The 15,224-nt window shown below is 38.2% G+C and overlaps 30 non-coding genes and 31 pseudogenes across 30 annotated transcripts; all 61 read left to right on the forward strand.

Moving 5' to 3' along the window:
* Positions 1-90: 90 nt before the first annotated feature.
* Positions 91-209, forward strand: LOC149600105 (5S ribosomal RNA). The gene has a single exon (XR_016378861.1). It is a non-coding gene; the product is annotated as a 5S ribosomal RNA (ribosomal RNA).
* Positions 210-346: 137 nt separating this feature from the next.
* LOC149600106 (5S ribosomal RNA) lies at positions 347-465 on the forward strand (annotated as a pseudogene).
* A 138-nt stretch (positions 466-603) lies between these two features.
* On the forward strand, positions 604-722 carry LOC149600107 (5S ribosomal RNA; annotated as a pseudogene).
* A 131-nt stretch (positions 723-853) lies between these two features.
* On the forward strand, positions 854-972 carry LOC149600108 (5S ribosomal RNA). The gene has a single exon (XR_016378313.1). It is a non-coding gene; the product is annotated as a 5S ribosomal RNA (ribosomal RNA).
* A 134-nt stretch (positions 973-1,106) lies between these two features.
* LOC149600109 (5S ribosomal RNA) lies at positions 1,107-1,225 on the forward strand. The gene has a single exon (XR_016378124.1). It is a non-coding gene; the product is annotated as a 5S ribosomal RNA (ribosomal RNA).
* Positions 1,226-1,360: 135 nt separating this feature from the next.
* On the forward strand, positions 1,361-1,479 carry LOC149600110 (5S ribosomal RNA). Its single transcript, XR_016378314.1, has one exon. It is a non-coding gene; the product is annotated as a 5S ribosomal RNA (ribosomal RNA).
* Positions 1,480-1,615: 136 nt separating this feature from the next.
* On the forward strand, positions 1,616-1,734 carry LOC149600111 (5S ribosomal RNA). Its single transcript, XR_016378125.1, has one exon. It is a non-coding gene; the product is annotated as a 5S ribosomal RNA (ribosomal RNA).
* Positions 1,735-1,871: 137 nt separating this feature from the next.
* Positions 1,872-1,990, forward strand: LOC149600112 (5S ribosomal RNA). Its single transcript, XR_016378315.1, has one exon. It is a non-coding gene; the product is annotated as a 5S ribosomal RNA (ribosomal RNA).
* A 137-nt stretch (positions 1,991-2,127) lies between these two features.
* On the forward strand, positions 2,128-2,246 carry LOC149600113 (5S ribosomal RNA). Its single transcript, XR_016378126.1, has one exon. It is a non-coding gene; the product is annotated as a 5S ribosomal RNA (ribosomal RNA).
* Positions 2,247-2,383: 137 nt separating this feature from the next.
* LOC149600114 (5S ribosomal RNA) lies at positions 2,384-2,502 on the forward strand. Its single transcript, XR_016378317.1, has one exon. It is a non-coding gene; the product is annotated as a 5S ribosomal RNA (ribosomal RNA).
* Positions 2,503-2,639: 137 nt separating this feature from the next.
* Positions 2,640-2,758, forward strand: LOC149600115 (5S ribosomal RNA). The gene has a single exon (XR_016378862.1). It is a non-coding gene; the product is annotated as a 5S ribosomal RNA (ribosomal RNA).
* A 137-nt stretch (positions 2,759-2,895) lies between these two features.
* Positions 2,896-3,014, forward strand: LOC149600116 (5S ribosomal RNA; annotated as a pseudogene).
* Positions 3,015-3,151: 137 nt separating this feature from the next.
* LOC149600117 (5S ribosomal RNA) lies at positions 3,152-3,270 on the forward strand (annotated as a pseudogene).
* A 131-nt stretch (positions 3,271-3,401) lies between these two features.
* LOC149600118 (5S ribosomal RNA) lies at positions 3,402-3,520 on the forward strand. Its single transcript, XR_016378318.1, has one exon. It is a non-coding gene; the product is annotated as a 5S ribosomal RNA (ribosomal RNA).
* Positions 3,521-3,657: 137 nt separating this feature from the next.
* Positions 3,658-3,760, forward strand: LOC149600119 (5S ribosomal RNA; annotated as a pseudogene).
* Positions 3,761-3,882: 122 nt separating this feature from the next.
* LOC149600120 (5S ribosomal RNA) lies at positions 3,883-4,001 on the forward strand (annotated as a pseudogene).
* Positions 4,002-4,138: 137 nt separating this feature from the next.
* On the forward strand, positions 4,139-4,241 carry LOC149600121 (5S ribosomal RNA; annotated as a pseudogene).
* Positions 4,242-4,363: 122 nt separating this feature from the next.
* On the forward strand, positions 4,364-4,482 carry LOC149600122 (5S ribosomal RNA; annotated as a pseudogene).
* Positions 4,483-4,619: 137 nt separating this feature from the next.
* LOC149600123 (5S ribosomal RNA) lies at positions 4,620-4,738 on the forward strand. The gene has a single exon (XR_016378515.1). It is a non-coding gene; the product is annotated as a 5S ribosomal RNA (ribosomal RNA).
* A 134-nt stretch (positions 4,739-4,872) lies between these two features.
* Positions 4,873-4,991, forward strand: LOC149600124 (5S ribosomal RNA; annotated as a pseudogene).
* A 135-nt stretch (positions 4,992-5,126) lies between these two features.
* Positions 5,127-5,229, forward strand: LOC149600125 (5S ribosomal RNA; annotated as a pseudogene).
* A 122-nt stretch (positions 5,230-5,351) lies between these two features.
* On the forward strand, positions 5,352-5,470 carry LOC149600126 (5S ribosomal RNA). The gene has a single exon (XR_016378748.1). It is a non-coding gene; the product is annotated as a 5S ribosomal RNA (ribosomal RNA).
* Positions 5,471-5,607: 137 nt separating this feature from the next.
* On the forward strand, positions 5,608-5,710 carry LOC149600127 (5S ribosomal RNA; annotated as a pseudogene).
* Positions 5,711-5,832: 122 nt separating this feature from the next.
* LOC149600128 (5S ribosomal RNA) lies at positions 5,833-5,951 on the forward strand (annotated as a pseudogene).
* A 137-nt stretch (positions 5,952-6,088) lies between these two features.
* LOC149600129 (5S ribosomal RNA) lies at positions 6,089-6,191 on the forward strand (annotated as a pseudogene).
* A 122-nt stretch (positions 6,192-6,313) lies between these two features.
* Positions 6,314-6,432, forward strand: LOC149600130 (5S ribosomal RNA; annotated as a pseudogene).
* Positions 6,433-6,569: 137 nt separating this feature from the next.
* On the forward strand, positions 6,570-6,688 carry LOC149600131 (5S ribosomal RNA). The gene has a single exon (XR_016378517.1). It is a non-coding gene; the product is annotated as a 5S ribosomal RNA (ribosomal RNA).
* A 134-nt stretch (positions 6,689-6,822) lies between these two features.
* LOC149600132 (5S ribosomal RNA) lies at positions 6,823-6,941 on the forward strand (annotated as a pseudogene).
* Positions 6,942-7,076: 135 nt separating this feature from the next.
* LOC149600133 (5S ribosomal RNA) lies at positions 7,077-7,179 on the forward strand (annotated as a pseudogene).
* Positions 7,180-7,301: 122 nt separating this feature from the next.
* On the forward strand, positions 7,302-7,420 carry LOC149600134 (5S ribosomal RNA). Its single transcript, XR_016378750.1, has one exon. It is a non-coding gene; the product is annotated as a 5S ribosomal RNA (ribosomal RNA).
* A 137-nt stretch (positions 7,421-7,557) lies between these two features.
* LOC149600135 (5S ribosomal RNA) lies at positions 7,558-7,676 on the forward strand (annotated as a pseudogene).
* A 137-nt stretch (positions 7,677-7,813) lies between these two features.
* LOC149600136 (5S ribosomal RNA) lies at positions 7,814-7,932 on the forward strand (annotated as a pseudogene).
* Positions 7,933-8,069: 137 nt separating this feature from the next.
* LOC149600137 (5S ribosomal RNA) lies at positions 8,070-8,188 on the forward strand (annotated as a pseudogene).
* A 137-nt stretch (positions 8,189-8,325) lies between these two features.
* LOC149600138 (5S ribosomal RNA) lies at positions 8,326-8,444 on the forward strand. Its single transcript, XR_016378275.1, has one exon. It is a non-coding gene; the product is annotated as a 5S ribosomal RNA (ribosomal RNA).
* A 137-nt stretch (positions 8,445-8,581) lies between these two features.
* LOC149600139 (5S ribosomal RNA) lies at positions 8,582-8,684 on the forward strand (annotated as a pseudogene).
* Positions 8,685-8,806: 122 nt separating this feature from the next.
* LOC149600140 (5S ribosomal RNA) lies at positions 8,807-8,925 on the forward strand. The gene has a single exon (XR_016378518.1). It is a non-coding gene; the product is annotated as a 5S ribosomal RNA (ribosomal RNA).
* A 137-nt stretch (positions 8,926-9,062) lies between these two features.
* On the forward strand, positions 9,063-9,181 carry LOC149600141 (5S ribosomal RNA). Its single transcript, XR_016378128.1, has one exon. It is a non-coding gene; the product is annotated as a 5S ribosomal RNA (ribosomal RNA).
* Positions 9,182-9,317: 136 nt separating this feature from the next.
* LOC149600142 (5S ribosomal RNA) lies at positions 9,318-9,436 on the forward strand. The gene has a single exon (XR_016378319.1). It is a non-coding gene; the product is annotated as a 5S ribosomal RNA (ribosomal RNA).
* Positions 9,437-9,572: 136 nt separating this feature from the next.
* On the forward strand, positions 9,573-9,675 carry LOC149600143 (5S ribosomal RNA; annotated as a pseudogene).
* Positions 9,676-9,797: 122 nt separating this feature from the next.
* LOC149600144 (5S ribosomal RNA) lies at positions 9,798-9,916 on the forward strand. Its single transcript, XR_016378519.1, has one exon. It is a non-coding gene; the product is annotated as a 5S ribosomal RNA (ribosomal RNA).
* A 137-nt stretch (positions 9,917-10,053) lies between these two features.
* On the forward strand, positions 10,054-10,172 carry LOC149600145 (5S ribosomal RNA). Its single transcript, XR_016378129.1, has one exon. It is a non-coding gene; the product is annotated as a 5S ribosomal RNA (ribosomal RNA).
* Positions 10,173-10,307: 135 nt separating this feature from the next.
* LOC149600146 (5S ribosomal RNA) lies at positions 10,308-10,426 on the forward strand. Its single transcript, XR_016378320.1, has one exon. It is a non-coding gene; the product is annotated as a 5S ribosomal RNA (ribosomal RNA).
* Positions 10,427-10,562: 136 nt separating this feature from the next.
* Positions 10,563-10,681, forward strand: LOC149600147 (5S ribosomal RNA). Its single transcript, XR_016378130.1, has one exon. It is a non-coding gene; the product is annotated as a 5S ribosomal RNA (ribosomal RNA).
* Positions 10,682-10,818: 137 nt separating this feature from the next.
* On the forward strand, positions 10,819-10,937 carry LOC149600148 (5S ribosomal RNA). Its single transcript, XR_016378321.1, has one exon. It is a non-coding gene; the product is annotated as a 5S ribosomal RNA (ribosomal RNA).
* Positions 10,938-11,074: 137 nt separating this feature from the next.
* Positions 11,075-11,193, forward strand: LOC149600149 (5S ribosomal RNA). The gene has a single exon (XR_016378131.1). It is a non-coding gene; the product is annotated as a 5S ribosomal RNA (ribosomal RNA).
* A 137-nt stretch (positions 11,194-11,330) lies between these two features.
* On the forward strand, positions 11,331-11,449 carry LOC149600150 (5S ribosomal RNA). The gene has a single exon (XR_016378322.1). It is a non-coding gene; the product is annotated as a 5S ribosomal RNA (ribosomal RNA).
* A 137-nt stretch (positions 11,450-11,586) lies between these two features.
* LOC149600151 (5S ribosomal RNA) lies at positions 11,587-11,705 on the forward strand. The gene has a single exon (XR_016378863.1). It is a non-coding gene; the product is annotated as a 5S ribosomal RNA (ribosomal RNA).
* A 137-nt stretch (positions 11,706-11,842) lies between these two features.
* On the forward strand, positions 11,843-11,961 carry LOC149600152 (5S ribosomal RNA; annotated as a pseudogene).
* Positions 11,962-12,098: 137 nt separating this feature from the next.
* LOC149600153 (5S ribosomal RNA) lies at positions 12,099-12,217 on the forward strand (annotated as a pseudogene).
* Positions 12,218-12,348: 131 nt separating this feature from the next.
* LOC149600154 (5S ribosomal RNA) lies at positions 12,349-12,467 on the forward strand. Its single transcript, XR_016378323.1, has one exon. It is a non-coding gene; the product is annotated as a 5S ribosomal RNA (ribosomal RNA).
* Positions 12,468-12,601: 134 nt separating this feature from the next.
* On the forward strand, positions 12,602-12,720 carry LOC149600155 (5S ribosomal RNA). Its single transcript, XR_016378132.1, has one exon. It is a non-coding gene; the product is annotated as a 5S ribosomal RNA (ribosomal RNA).
* Positions 12,721-12,857: 137 nt separating this feature from the next.
* LOC149600156 (5S ribosomal RNA) lies at positions 12,858-12,960 on the forward strand (annotated as a pseudogene).
* A 122-nt stretch (positions 12,961-13,082) lies between these two features.
* LOC149600157 (5S ribosomal RNA) lies at positions 13,083-13,201 on the forward strand (annotated as a pseudogene).
* Positions 13,202-13,338: 137 nt separating this feature from the next.
* LOC149600158 (5S ribosomal RNA) lies at positions 13,339-13,457 on the forward strand (annotated as a pseudogene).
* Positions 13,458-13,595: 138 nt separating this feature from the next.
* LOC149600159 (5S ribosomal RNA) lies at positions 13,596-13,698 on the forward strand (annotated as a pseudogene).
* A 122-nt stretch (positions 13,699-13,820) lies between these two features.
* On the forward strand, positions 13,821-13,939 carry LOC149600160 (5S ribosomal RNA; annotated as a pseudogene).
* Positions 13,940-14,070: 131 nt separating this feature from the next.
* On the forward strand, positions 14,071-14,189 carry LOC149600161 (5S ribosomal RNA). Its single transcript, XR_016378324.1, has one exon. It is a non-coding gene; the product is annotated as a 5S ribosomal RNA (ribosomal RNA).
* Positions 14,190-14,323: 134 nt separating this feature from the next.
* Positions 14,324-14,442, forward strand: LOC149600162 (5S ribosomal RNA). The gene has a single exon (XR_016378133.1). It is a non-coding gene; the product is annotated as a 5S ribosomal RNA (ribosomal RNA).
* A 137-nt stretch (positions 14,443-14,579) lies between these two features.
* On the forward strand, positions 14,580-14,682 carry LOC149600163 (5S ribosomal RNA; annotated as a pseudogene).
* A 122-nt stretch (positions 14,683-14,804) lies between these two features.
* Positions 14,805-14,923, forward strand: LOC149600164 (5S ribosomal RNA; annotated as a pseudogene).
* A 137-nt stretch (positions 14,924-15,060) lies between these two features.
* On the forward strand, positions 15,061-15,179 carry LOC149600165 (5S ribosomal RNA; annotated as a pseudogene).
* Positions 15,180-15,224: the final 45 nt, after the last annotated feature.

Below are 15,224 nucleotides of genomic sequence, written 5' to 3' on the forward strand. Positions count from 1 at the left end.
CAAACATATTTTCTTTTTGTTATTGTTTTAAAAAGATGAAGGTTAATTTGTCTCACTTAATTTAAATTCGAATTATTAAATAGCACTCTCGGCAACGGCCATATCACGCTGAAAACACCGGTTCTCGTCCGATCACCGAAGTTAAGCAGCGTCGAGCGCAGTCAGTACTTGGGAGGGAGACCACTTAGGAACACTGCGTGCCGTTGGCTTTTTCACTTTTTTTTCCTCTTTTCAATTCCTATAGATATGAAAAAAGCAAACATATTTTCTTTTTGTTATTGTTTTAAAAAGATGAAGGTCAATTTGTCTCACTTAATTTAAATTCGAATTATTATCTAGCACTCTCGGCAACGGCCATATCACGCTGAAAACACCGGTTCTCGTCGGATCACCGAAGTTAAGCAGCGTCGAGCGCAGTCAGTACTTGGGAGGGAGACCACTTAGGAACACTGCGCGCTGTTGGCTTTTTCACGTTTTTTTCCTCTTTTAAATTCCAAATAGATATGAAAAAAGCCAACATATTTTCTTTTTGTTATTGTTTTAAAAAGATGAAAGTTAATTTGTCTCACTTAATTTAAATTCGAATTATTAAATAGCACTCTCGGCAACGGTCATATCACGCTGAAAACACCGTTTCTCGTCCGATCACCGAAGTTAAGCAGCGTCGATCGCAGTCAGTACTTGGGAGGGAGACCAGTTAGGAACACTGCGTGCCGTTGGCTTTTTCACTTTTTTTTTTCTTTTAAATTCCTATAGATATGAAAAAAGCAAACATTTTCTTTTTGTTATTGTTTTAAAAAGATGGTTAATTTGTCTCACTTAATTTAAATTCGAATTATTAAATAGCACTCTCGGCAACGGCCATATCACGCTGAAAACACCGGTTCTCGTCCGATCACCAAAGTTAAGCAGCGTCGAGCGCAGTCAGTACTTGGGAGGGAGACCACTTAGGAACACTGCGTGCCGTTGGCTTTTTCACTTTTTTTTCCTCATTTAAAATCCAATAGATATGAAAAAAGCAAACATATTTTCTTTTTGTTATTGTTTTAGAAAGATGGTCAATTTGTCTCACTTAATTTAAATTCGAATTATTATCTAGCACTCTTGGCAACGGCCATATCACGCTGAAAACACCGGTTCTCGTCGGATCACCGAAGTTAAGCAGCGTCGAGCGCAGTCAGTACTTGGGAGGGAGACCACTTAGGAACACTGCGTGCCGTTGGCTTTTTCACTTTTTTTTCCTCTTTTAAATTCCAATAGATATGAAAAAAGCAAACATTTTCTTTTTGTTATTGTTTTAAAAAGATGAAGGTTAATTTGTCTCACTTAATTTAAATTCGAATTATTAAATAGCACTCTCGGCAACGGCCATATCACGCTGAAAACACCGGTTCTCGTCCGATCACCAAAGTTAAGCAGCGTCGAGCGCAGTCAGTACTTGGGAGGGAGACCACTTAGGAACACTGCGTGCCGTTGGCTTTTTCACTTTTTTTCCTCATTTAAAATCCAATAGATATGAAAAAAGCAAACATATTTTCTTTTTGTTATTGTTTTAGAAAGATGAAGGTCAATTTGTCTCACTTAATTTAAATTCGAATTATTATCTAGCACTCTTGGCAACGGCCATATCACGCTGAAAACACCGGTTCTCGTCGGATCACCGAAGTTAAGCAGCGTCGAGCGCAGTCAGTACTTGGGAGGGAGACCACTTAGGAACACTGCGTGCCGTTGGCTTTTTCACTTTTTTTTCCTCTTTTAAATTCCAATAGATATGAAAAAAGCAAACATATTTTCTTTTTGTTATTGTTTTAAAAAGATGAAGGTTAATTTGTCTCACTTAATTTAAATTCGAATTATTAAATAGCACTCTCGGCAACGGCCATATCACGCTGAAAACACCGGTTCTCGTCCGATCACCAAAGTTAAGCAGCGTCGAGCGCAGTCAGTACTTGGGAGGGAGACCACTTAGGAACACTGCGTGCCGTTGGCTTTTTCACTTTTTTTTCCTCTTTTAAATTCCAATAGATATGAAAAAAGCAAACATATTTTCTTTTTGTTATTGTTTTAAAAAGATGAAGGTTAATTTGTCTCACTTAATTTAAATTCGAATTATTAAATAGCACTCTTGGCAACGGCCATATCACGCTGAAAACACCGGTTCTCGTCGGATCACCGAAGTTAAGCAGCGTCGAGCGCAGTCAGTACTTGGGAGGGAGACCACTTAGGAACACTGCGTGCCGTTGGCTTTTTCACTTTTTTTTCCTCTTTTAAATTCCAATAGATATGAAAAAAGCAAACATATTTTCTTTTTGTTATTGTTTTAAAAAGATGAAGGTTAATTTGTCTCACTTAATTTAAATTCGAATTATTAAATAGCACTCTCGGCAACGGCCATATCACGCTGAAAACACCGGTTCTCGTCCGATCACCAAAGTTAAGCAGCGTCGAGCGCAGTCAGTACTTGGGAGGGAGACCACTTAGGAACACTGCGTGCCGTTGGCTTTTTCACTTTTTTTTCCTCTTTTAAATTCCAATAGATATGAAAAAAGCAAACATATTTTCTTTTTGTTATTGTTTTAAAAAGATGAAGGTTAATTTGTCTCACTTAATTTAAATTCGAATTATTAAATAGCACTCTCGGCAACGGCCATATCACGCTGAAAACACCGGTTCTCGTCCGATCACCGAAGTTAAGCAGCGTCGAGCGCAGTCAGTACTTGGGAGGGAGACCACTTAGGAACACTGCGTGCCGTTGGCTTTTTCACTTTTTTTTCCTCTTTTCAATTCCTATAGATATGAAAAAAGCAAACATATTTTCTTTTTGTTATTGTTTTAAAAAGATGAAGGTCAATTTGTCTCACTTAATTTAAATTCGAATTATTATCTAGCACTCTCGGCAACGGCCATATCACGCTGAAAACACCGGTTCTCGTCGGATCACCGAAGTTAAGCAGCGTCGAGCGCAGTCAGTACTTGGGAGGGAGACCACTTAGGAACACTGCGCGCTGTTGGCTTTTTCACGTTTTTTTCCTCTTTTAAATTCCAATAGATATGAAAAAAGCCAACATATTTTCTTTTTGTTATTGTTTTAAAAAGATGAAAGTTAATTTGTCTCACTTAATTTAAATTCGAATTATTAAATAGCACTCTCGGCAACGGTCATATCACGCTGAAAACACCGGTTCTCGTCCGATCACCGAAGTTAAGCAGCGTCGATCGCAGTCAGTACTTGGGAGGGAGACCAGTTAGGAACACTGCGTGCCGTTGGCTTTTTCACTTTTTTTTTTCTTTTAAATTCCTATAGATATGAAAAAAGCAAACATTTTCTTTTTGTTATTGTTTTAAAAAGATGGTTAATTTGTCTCACTTAATTTAAATTCGAATTATTAAATAGCACTCTCGGCAACGGCCATATCACGCTGAAAACACCGGTTCTCGTCCGATCACCAAAGTTAAGCAGCGTCGAGCGCAGTCAGTACTTGGGAGGGAGACCACTTAGGAACACTGCGTGCCGTTGGCTTTTTCACTTTTTTTTCCTCTTTTAAATTCCAATAGATATGAAAAAAGCAAACATATTTTCTTTTTGTTATTGTTTTAAAAAGATGAAGGTTAATTTGTCTCACTTAATTTAAATTCGAATTATTAAATAGCACTCTCGGCAACGGCCATATCACGCTGAAAACACCGGTTCTCGTCCGATCACCGAAGTTAAGCAGCGTCGAGCGCAGTCAGTACTTGGAAACTTTGCGTGCCGTTGGCTTTTTCACTTTTATTTCCTCTTTTAAATTCCATGAGATATGAAAAAAGCAAACATATCTTCTCTTTCTTATTGATTTATAAAGATGAAGGTTAATTAAATTCGAATTATTAAATAGCACTCTCGGTAACGGCCATATCACGCTGAAAACACCGGTTCTCGTCCGATAACCGAAGTTAAGCAGCGTCGTGCGCAGTCAGTACTTGGGAGGGAGACCACTTAGGAACACTGCGTGCCGTTGGCTTTTTCACTTTTTTTTCCTCTTTTAAATTCCAATAGATATGAAAAATGCAAACATATTTTCTTTTTGTTATTGTTTTAAAAAGATGAAGGTTAATTTGTCTCACTTAATTTAAATTCGAATTATTAAATAGCACTCTCGGCAACGGCCATATCACGCTGAAAACACCGGTTCTCGTCCGATCACCGAAGTTAAGCAGCGTCGAGCGCAGTCAGTACTTGGAAACTTTGCGTGCCGTTGGCTTTTTCACTTTTATTTCCTCTTTTAAATTCCATGAGATATGAAAAAAGCAAACATATCTTCTCTTTCTTATTGATTTATAAAGATGAAGGTTAATTAAATTCGAATTATTAAATAGCACTCTCGGCAACGGCCTTATCACGCTGAAAACACCGGTTCTCGTCCGATAACCGAAGTTAAGCAGCGTCGAGCGCAGTCAGTACTTGGGAGGGAGACCACTTAGGAACACTGCGTGCCGTTGGCTTTTTCACTTTTTTTTCCTCTTTTAAATTCCAATAGATATGAAAAAAGCAAATATATTTTCTTTTTGTTATTGTTTTAAAAAGATGAAGGTTAATTTGTCTCACTTAATTTAAATTCGAATTATTAAACAGCACTCTCGGCAACGGCCATATCACGCTGAAAACACCGGTTCTCGTCCGATAACCGAAGTTAAGCAGCGTCGAGCGCAGTCAGTACTTGGGAGGGAGACCACTTAGGAACACTGCGTGCCGTTGGCTTTTTCACTTTTTTTTCCTCTTTTCAATTCCTATAGATATGAAAAAAGCAAACATATTTTCTTTTTGTTATTGTTTTAAAAAGATGGTCATTTTGTCTCACTTAATTTAAATTCGAATTATTATCTAGCACTCTCGGCAACGGCCATATCACGCTGAAAACACCGGTTCTCGTCGGATCACCGAAGTTAAGCAGCGTCGAGCGCAGTCAGTACTTGGGAGGGAGACCACTTAGGAACACTGCGTGCCTTTGGCTTTTTCACTTTTTTTTCCTCTTTTAAATTCCAATAGATATGAAAAAAGCAAACATTTTCTTTTTGTTATTGTTTTAAAAAGATGAAGGTTAATTTGTCTCACTTAATTTAAATTCGAATTATTAAATAGCACTCTCGGCAACGGCCATATCACGCTGAAAACACCGGTTCTCGTCCGATCACCAAAGTTAAGCAGCGTCGAGCGCAGTCAGTACTTGGAAACTTTGCGTGCCGTTGGCTTTTTCACATTTATTTCCTTTTTTAAATTCCATGAGATATCAAAAAAGCAAACATATCTTCTCTTTCTTATTGATTTATAAAGATGAAGGTTAATTAAATTCGAATTATTAAATAGCACTCTCGGCAACGGCCATATCACGCTGAAAACACCGGTTCTCGTCCGATAACCGAAGTTAAGCAGCGTCGAGCGCAGTCAGTACTTAGGAGGGAGACCACTTAGGAACACTGCGTGCCGTTGGCTTTTTCACTTTTTTTTCCTCTTTTAAATTCCAATAGATATGAAAAAAGCAAACATATTTTCTTTTTGTTATTGTTTTAAAAAGATGAAGGTTAATTTGTCTCACTTAATTTAAATTCGAATTATTAAATAGCACTCTCGGCAACGGCCATATCACGCTGAAAACACCGGTTCTCGTCCGATCACCGAAGTTAAGCAGCGTCGAGCGCAGTCAGTACTTGGAAACTTTGCGTGCCGTTGGCTTTTTCACTTTTATTTCCTCTTTTAAATTCCATGAGATATGAAAAAAGCAAACATATCTTCTCTTTCTTATTGATTTATAAAGATGAAGGTTAATTAAATTCGAATTATTAAATAGCACTCTCGGTAACGGCCATATCACGCTGAAAACACCGGTTCTCGTCCGATAACCGAAGTTAAGCAGCGTCGTGCGCAGTCAGTACTTGGGAGGGAGACCACTTAGGAACACTGCGTGCCGTTGGCTTTTTCACTTTTTTTTCCTCTTTTAAATTCCAATAGATATGAAAAATGCAAACATATTTTCTTTTTGTTATTGTTTTAAAAAGATGAAGGTTAATTTGTCTCACTTAATTTAAATTCGAATTATTAAATAGCACTCTCGGCAACGGCCATATCACGCTGAAAACACCGGTTCTCGTCCGATCACCGAAGTTAAGCAGCGTCGAGCGCAGTCAGTACTTGGAAACTTTGCGTGCCGTTGGCTTTTTCACTTTTATTTCCTCTTTTAAATTCCATGAGATATGAAAAAAGCAAACATATCTTCTCTTTCTTATTGATTTATAAAGATGAAGGTTAATTAAATTCGAATTATTAAATAGCACTCTCGGCAACGGCCTTATCACGCTGAAAACACCGGTTCTCGTCCGATAACCGAAGTTAAGCAGCGTCGAGCGCAGTCAGTACTTGGGAGGGAGACCACTTAGGAACACTGCGTGCCGTTGGCTTTTTCACTTTTTTTTCCTCTTTTAAATTCCAATAGATATGAAAAAAGCAAATATATTTTCTTTTTGTTATTGTTTTAAAAAGATGAAGGTTAATTTGTCTCACTTAATTTAAATTCGAATTATTAAACAGCACTCTCGGCAACGGCCATATCACGCTGAAAACACCGGTTCTCGTCCGATAACCGAAGTTAAGCAGCGTCGAGCGCAGTCAGTACTTGGGAGGGAGACCACTTAGGAACACTGCGTGCCGTTGGCTTTTTCACTTTTTTTTCCTCTTTTCAATTCCTATAGATATGAAAAAAGCAAACATATTTTCTTTTTGTTATTGTTTTAAAAAGATGGTCATTTTGTCTCACTTAATTTAAATTCGAATTATTATCTAGCACTCTCGGCAACGGCCATATCACGCTGAAAACACCGGTTCTCGTCGGATCACCGAAGTTAAGCAGCGTCGAGCGCAGTCAGTACTTGGGAGGGAGACCACTTAGGAACACTGCGTGCCTTTGGCTTTTTCACTTTTTTTTCCTCTTTTAAATTCCAATAGATATGAAAAAAGCAAACATTTTCTTTTTGTTATTGTTTTAAAAAGATGAAGGTTAATTTGTCTCACTTAATTTAAATTCGAATTATTAAATAGCACTCTCGGCAACGGCCATATCACGCTGAAAACACCGGTTCTCGTCCGATCACCAAAGTTAAGCAGCGTCGAGCGCAGTCAGTACTTGGAAACTTTGCGTGCCGTTGGCTTTTTCACATTTATTTCCTTTTTTAAATTCCATGAGATATCAAAAAAGCAAACATATCTTCTCTTTCTTATTGATTTATAAAGATGAAGGTTAATTAAATTCGAATTATTAAATAGCACTCTCGGCAACGGCCATATCACGCTGAAAACACCGGTTCTCGTCCGATAACCGAAGTTAAGCAGCGTCGAGCGCAGTCAGTACTTAGGAGGGAGACCACTTAGGAACACTGCGTGCCGTTGGCTTTTTCACTTTTTTTTCCTCTTTTAAATTCCTATAGATATGAAAAAAGCAAACATATTTTCTTTTTGTTATTGTTTTAAAAAGATGAAGGTTAATTTGTCTCACTTAATTTAAATTCGAATTATTAAATAGCACTCTCGGCAACGGCCATATCACGCTGAAAACACCGGTTCTCGTCGGATCACCGAAGTTAAGCAGCGTCGTGCGCAGTCAGTACTTGGGAGGGAGACCACTTAGGAACACTGCGTGCCGTTGGCTTTTTCACTTTTTTTTCCTCTTTTAAATTCCAATAGATATGAAAAAAGCAAACATATTTTCTTTTTGTTATTGTTTTAAAAAGATGAAGGTTAATTTGTCTCACTTAATTTAAATTCGAATTATTAAATAGCACTCTCGGCAACGGCCATATCACGCTGAAAACACCGGTTCTCGTACGATCACCAAAGTTAAGCAGCGTCGAGCGCAGTCAGTACTTGGGAGGGAGACCACTTAGGAACACTGCGTGCCGTTGGCTTTTTCACTTTTTTTTCCTCATTTAAAATCCGATAGATATGAAAAAAGCAAACATATTTTCTTTTTGTTATTGTTTTAGAAAGATGAAGGTCAATTTGTCTCACTTAATTTAAATTCGAATTATTATCTAGCACTCTTGGCAACGGCCATATCACGCTGAAAACACCGGTTCTCGTCGGATCACCGAAGTTAAGCAGCGTCGAGCGCAGTCAGTACTTGGGAGGGAGACCACTTAGGAACACTGCCTGCCGTTGGCTTTTTCACTTTTTTTTCCTCTTTTAAATTCCAATAGATATGAAAAAAGCAAACATATTTTCTATTTGTTATTGTTTTAAAAAGATGAAGGTTAATTTGTCTCACTTAATTTAAATTCGAATTATAAAATTGCACTCTCGGCAACGGCCATATCACGCTGAAAACACCGGTTCTCGTCCGATCACCAAAGTTAAGCAGCGTCGAGCGCAGTCAGTACTTGGGAGGGAGACCACTTAGGAATACTGCGTGCCGTTGGCTTTTTCACTTTTTTTTCCTCATTTAAATTCCAATAGATATGAAAAAAGCAAACATATTTTCTTTTTGTTATTGTTTTAAAAAGATGAAGGTTAATTTGTCTCACTTAATTTAAATTCGAATTATTAAATAGCACTCTCGGCAACGGCCATATCACGCTGAAAACACCGGTTCTCGTCCGATCACCGAAGTTAAGCAGCGTCGAGCGCAGTCAGTACTTGGAAACTTTGCGTGCCGTTGGCTTTTTCACTTTTATTTCCTCTTTTAAATTCCATGAGATATGAAAAAAGCAAACATATCTTCTCTTTCTTATTGATTTATAAAGATGAAGGTTAATTAAATTCGAATTATTAAATAGCACTCTCGGCAACGGCCATATCACGCTGAAAACACCGGTTCTCGTCCGATAACCGAAGTTAAGCAGCGTCGAGCGCAGTCAGTACTTGGGAGGGAGACCACTTAGGAACACTGCGTGCCGTTGGCTTTTTCACTTTTTTTTCCTCTTTTAAATTCCTATAGATATGAAAAAAGCAAACATATTTTCTTTTTGTTATTGTTTTAAAAAGATGAAGGTCAATTTGTCTCACTTAATTTGAATTCGAATTATTATCTAGCACTCTTGGCAACGGCCATATCACGCTGAAAACACCGGTTCTCGTCGGATCACCGAAGTTAAGCAGCGTCGAGCGCAGTCAGTACTTGGGAGGGAGACCACTTAGGAACACTGCGTGCCGTTGGCTTTTTCACTTTTTTTTTCCTCTTTTAAATTCCAATAGATATGAAAAAAGCAAACAGTTTCTTTTTGTTATTGTTTTAAAAAGATGAAGGTTAATTTGTCTCACTTAATTTAAATTCGAATTATTAAATAGCACTCTCGGCAACGGCCATATCACGCTGAAAACACCGGTTCTCGTCCGATCACCAAAGTTAAGCAGCGTCGAGCGCAGTCAGTACTTGGGAGGGAGACCACTTAGGAACACTGCGTGCCGTTGGCTTTTTCACTTTTTTTCCTCATTTAAAATCCAATAGATATGAAAAAAGCAAACATATTTTCTTTTTGTTATTGTTTTAAAAAGATGAAGGTTAATTTGTCTCACTTAATTTAAATTCGAATTATTAAATAGCACTCTCGGCAACGGCCATATCACGCTGAAAACACCGGTTCTCGTCCGATCACCGAAGTTAAGCAGCGTCGAGCGCAGTCAGTACTTGGAAACTTTGCGTGCCGTTGGCTTTTTCACTTTTATTTCCTCTTTTAAATTCCATGAGATATGAAAAAAGCAAACATATCTTCTCTTTCTTATTGATTTATAAAGATGAAGGTTAATTAAATTCGAATTATTAAATAGCACTCTCGGCAACGGCCATATCACGCTGAAAACACCGGTTCTCGTCCGATAACCGAAGTTAAGCAGCGTCGAGCGCAGTCAGTACTTGGGAGGGAGACCACTTAGGAACACTGCGTGCCGTTGGCTTTTTCACTTTTTTTTCCTCTTTTAAATTCCTATAGATATGAAAAAAGCAAACATATTTTCTTTTTGTTATTGTTTTAAAAAGATGAAGGTCAATTTGTCTCACTTAATTTGAATTCGAATTATTATCTAGCACTCTTGGCAACGGCCATATCACGCTGAAAACACCGGTTCTCGTCGGATCACCGAAGTTAAGCAGCGTCGAGCGCAGTCAGTACTTGGGAGGGAGACCACTTAGGAACACTGCGTGCCGTTGGCTTTTTCACTTTTTTTTCCTCTTTTAAATTCCAATAGATATGAAAAAAGCAAACATTTTCTTTTTGTTATTGTTTTAAAAAGATGAAGGTTAATTTGTCTCACTTAATTTAAATTCGAATTATTAAATAGCACTCTCGGCAACGGCCATATCACGCTGAAAACACCGGTTCTCGTCCGATCACCAAAGTTAAGCAGCGTCGAGCGCAGTCAGTACTTGGGAGGGAGACCACTTAGGAACACTGCGTGCCGTTGGCTTTTTCACTTTTTTTCCTCATTTAAAATCCAATAGATATGAAAAAAGCAAACATATTTTCTTTTTGTTATTGTTTTAGAAAGATGAAGGTCAATTTGTCTCACTTAATTTAAATTCGAATTATTATCTAGCACTCTTGGCAACGGCCATATCACGCTGAAAACACCGGTTCTCGTCGGATCACCGAAGTTAAGCAGCGTCGAGCGCAGTCAGTACTTGGGAGGGAGACCACTTAGGAACACTGCGTGCCGTTGGCTTTTTCACTTTTTTTTCCTCTTTTAAATTCCAATAGATATGAAAAAAGCAAACATATTTTCTTTTTGTTATTGTTTTAAAAAGATGAAGGTTAATTTGTCTCACTTAATTTAAATTCGAATTATTAAATAGCACTCTCGGCAACGGCCATATCACGCTGAAAACACCGGTTCTCGTCCGATCACCAAAGTTAAGCAGCGTCGAGCGCAGTCAGTACTTGGGAGGGAGACCACTTAGGAACACTGCGTGCCGTTGGCTTTTTCACTTTTTTTTCCTCTTTTAAATTCCAATAGATATGAAAAAAGCAAACATATTTTCTTTTTGTTATTGTTTTAAAAAGATGAAGGTTAATTTGTCTCACTTAATTTAAATTCGAATTATTAAATAGCACTCTTGGCAACGGCCATATCACGCTGAAAACACCGGTTCTCGTCGGATCACCGAAGTTAAGCAGCGTCGAGCGCAGTCAGTACTTGGGAGGGAGACCACTTAGGAACACTGCGTGCCGTTGGCTTTTTCACTTTTTTTTCCTCTTTTAAATTCCAATAGATATGAAAAAAGCAAACATATTTTCTTTTTGTTATTGTTTTAAAAAGATGAAGGTTAATTTGTCTCACTTAATTTAAATTCGAATTATTAAATAGCACTCTCGGCAACGGCCATATCACGCTGAAAACACCGGTTCTCGTCCGATCACCAAAGTTAAGCAGCGTCGAGCGCAGTCAGTACTTGGGAGGGAGACCACTTAGGAACACTGCGTGCCGTTGGCTTTTTCACTTTTTTTTCCTCTTTTAAATTCCAATAGATATGAAAAAAGCAAACATATTTTCTTTTTGTTATTGTTTTAAAAAGATGAAGGTTAATTTGTCTCACTTAATTTAAATTCGAATTATTAAATAGCACTCTCGGCAACGGCCATATCACGCTGAAAACACCGGTTCTCGTCCGATCACCGAAGTTAAGCAGCGTCGAGCGCAGTCAGTACTTGGGAGGGAGACCACTTAGGAACACTGCGTGCCGTTGGCTTTTTCACTTTTTTTTCCTCTTTTCAATTCCTATAGATATGAAAAAAGCAAACATATTTTCTTTTTGTTATTGTTTTAAAAAGATGAAGGTCAATTTGTCTCACTTAATTTAAATTCGAATTATTATCTAGCACTCTCGGCAACGGCCATATCACGCTGAAAACACCGGTTCTCGTCGGATCACCGAAGTTAAGCAGCGTCGAGCGCAGTCAGTACTTGGGAGGGAGACCACTTAGGAACACTGCGCGCTGTTGGCTTTTTCACGTTTTTTTCCTCTTTTAAATTCCAATAGATATGAAAAAAGCCAACATATTTTCTTTTTGTTATTGTTTTAAAAAGATGAAAGTTAATTTGTCTCACTTAATTTAAATTCGAATTATTAAATAGCACTCTCGGCAACGGTCATATCACGCTGAAAACACCGGTTCTCGTCCGATCACCGAAGTTAAGCAGCGTCGATCGCAGTCAGTACTTGGGAGGGAGACCAGTTAGGAACACTGCGTGCCGTTGGCTTTTTCACTTTTTTTTTTCTTTTAAATTCCTATAGATATGAAAAAAGCAAACATTTTCTTTTTGTTATTGTTTTAAAAAGATGGTTAATTTGTCTCACTTAATTTAAATTCGAATTATTAAATAGCACTCTCGGCAACGGCCATATCACGCTGAAAACACCGGTTCTCGTCCGATCACCAAAGTTAAGCAGCGTCGAGCGCAGTCAGTACTTGGGAGGGAGACCACTTAGGAACACTGCGTGCCGTTGGCTTTTTCACTTTTTTTTCCTCATTTAAAATCCAATAGATATGAAAAAAGCAAACATATTTTCTTTTTGTTATTGTTTTAGAAAGATGGTCAATTTGTCTCACTTAATTTAAATTCGAATTATTATCTAGCACTCTTGGCAACGGCCATATCACGCTGAAAACACCGGTTCTCGTCGGATCACCGAAGTTAAGCAGCGTCGAGCGCAGTCAGTACTTGGGAGGGAGACCACTTAGGAACACTGCGTGCCGTTGGCTTTTTCACTTTTTTTTCCTCTTTTAAATTCCAATAGATATGAAAAAAGCAAACATATTTTCTTTTTGTTATTGTTTTAAAAAGATGAAGGTTAATTTGTCTCACTTAATTTAAATTCGAATTATTAAATAGCACTCTCGGCAACGGCCATATCACGCTGAAAACACCGGTTCTCGTCCGATCACCGAAGTTAAGCAGCGTCGAGCGCAGTCAGTACTTGGAAACTTTGCGTGCCGTTGGCTTTTTCACTTTTATTTCCTCTTTTAAATTCCATGAGATATGAAAAAAGCAAACATATCTTCTCTTTCTTATTGATTTATAAAGATGAAGGTTAATTAAATTCGAATTATTAAATAGCACTCTCGGTAACGGCCATATCACGCTGAAAACACCGGTTCTCGTCCGATAACCGAAGTTAAGCAGCGTCGTGCGCAGTCAGTACTTGGGAGGGAGACCACTTAGGAACACTGCGTGCCGTTGGCTTTTTCACTTTTTTTTCCTCTTTTCAATTCCTATAGATATGAAAAAAGCAAACATATTTTCTTTTTGTTATTGTTTTAAAAAGATGAAGGTCAATTTGTCTCACTTAATTTAAATTCGAATTATTATCTAGCACTCTCGGCAACGGCCATATCACGCTGAAATCACCGGTTCTCGTCGGATCACCGAAGTTAAGCAGCGTCGAGCGCAGTCAGTACTTGGGAGGGAGACCACTTAGGAACACTGCGCGCTGTTGGCTTTTTCACGTTTTTTTTCCTCTTTTAAATTCCAATAGATATGAAAAAAGCCAACATATTTTCTTTTTGTTATTGTTTTAAAAAGATGAAGGTTAATTTGTCTCACTTAATTTAAATTCGAATTATTAAATAGCACTCTCGGCAACGGCCATATCACGCTGAAAACACCGGTTCTCGTCCGATCACCGAAGTTAAGCAGCGTCGAGCGCAGTCAGTACTTGGAAACTTTGCGTGCCGTTGGCTTTTTCACTTTTATTTCCTCTTTTAAATTCCATGAGATATGAAAAAAGCAAACATATCTTCTCTTTCTTATTGATTTATAAAGATGAAGGTTAATTAAATTCGAATTATTAAATAGCACTCTCGGCAACGGCCTTATCACGCTGAAAACACCGGTTCTCGTCCGATCACCAAAGTTAAGCAGCGTCGATCGCAGTCAGTACTTGGGAGGGAGACCAGTTAGGAACACTGCGTGCCGTTGGCTTTTTCACTTTTTTTTTTCTTTTAAATTCCTATAGATATGAAAAAAGCAAACATTTTCTTTTTGTTATTGTTTTAAAAAGATGGTTAATTTGTCTCACTTAATTTAAATTCGAATTATTAAATAGCACTCTCGGCAACGGCCATATCACGCTGAAAACACCGGTTCTCGTCCGATCACCAAAGTTAAGCAGCGTCGAGCGCAGTCAGTACTTGGGAGGGAGACCACTTAGGAACACTGCGTGCCGTTGGCTTTTTCACTTTTTTTTCCTCATTTAAAATCCAATAGATATGAAAAAAGCAAACATATTTTCTTTTTGTTATTGTTTTAGAAAGATGGTCAATTTGTCTCACTTAATTTAAATTCGAATTATTATCTAGCACTCTTGGCAACGGCCATATCACGCTGAAAACACCGGTTCTCGTCGGATCACCGAAGTTAAGCAGCGTCGAGCGCAGTCAGTACTTGGGAGGGAGACCACTTAGGAACACTGCGTGCCGTTGGCTTTTTCACTTTTTTTTCCTCTTTTAAATTCCAATAGATATGAAAAAAGCAAACATATTTTCTTTTTGTTATTGTTTTAAAAAGATGAAGGTTAATTTGTCTCACTTAATTTAAATTCGAATTATTAAATAGCACTCTCGGCAACGGCCATATCACGCTGAAAACACCGGTTCTCGTCCGATCACCGAAGTTAAGCAGCGTCGAGCGCAGTCAGTACTTGGAAACTTTGCGTGCCGTTGGCTTTTTCACTTTTATTTCCTCTTTTAAATTCCATGAGATATGAAAAAAGCAAACATATCTTCTCTTTCTTATTGATTTATAAAGATGAAGGTTAATTAAATTCGAATTATTAAATAGCACTCTCGGTAACGGCCATATCACGCTGAAAACACCGGTTCTCGTCCGATAACCGAAGTTAAGCAGCGTCGTGCGCAGTCAGTACTTGGGAGGGAGACCACTTAGGAACACTGCGTGCCGTTGGCTTTTTCACTTTTTTTTCCTCTTTTCAATTCCTATAGATATGAAAAAAGCAAACATATTTTCTTTTTGTTATTGTTTTAAAAAGATGAAGGTCAATTTGTCTCACTTAATTTAAATTCGAATTATTATCTAGCACTCTCGGCAACGGCCATATCACGCTGAAATCACCGGTTCTCGTCGGATCACCGAAGTTAAGCAGCGTCGAGCGCAGTCAGTACTTGGGAGGGAGACCACTTAGGAACACTGCGCGCTGTTGGCTTTTTCACGTTTTTTTTCCTCTTTTAAATTCCAATAGATATGAAAA

This window comes from Phalangium opilio, unplaced genomic scaffold (genome assembly GCF_054372755.1).
Source record: "Phalangium opilio isolate 3A_F unplaced genomic scaffold, DU_Popi_V2 ptg000360l_1, whole genome shotgun sequence".
NCBI classification, from domain to species: Eukaryota; Metazoa; Arthropoda; class Arachnida; order Opiliones; family Phalangiidae; genus Phalangium; species Phalangium opilio.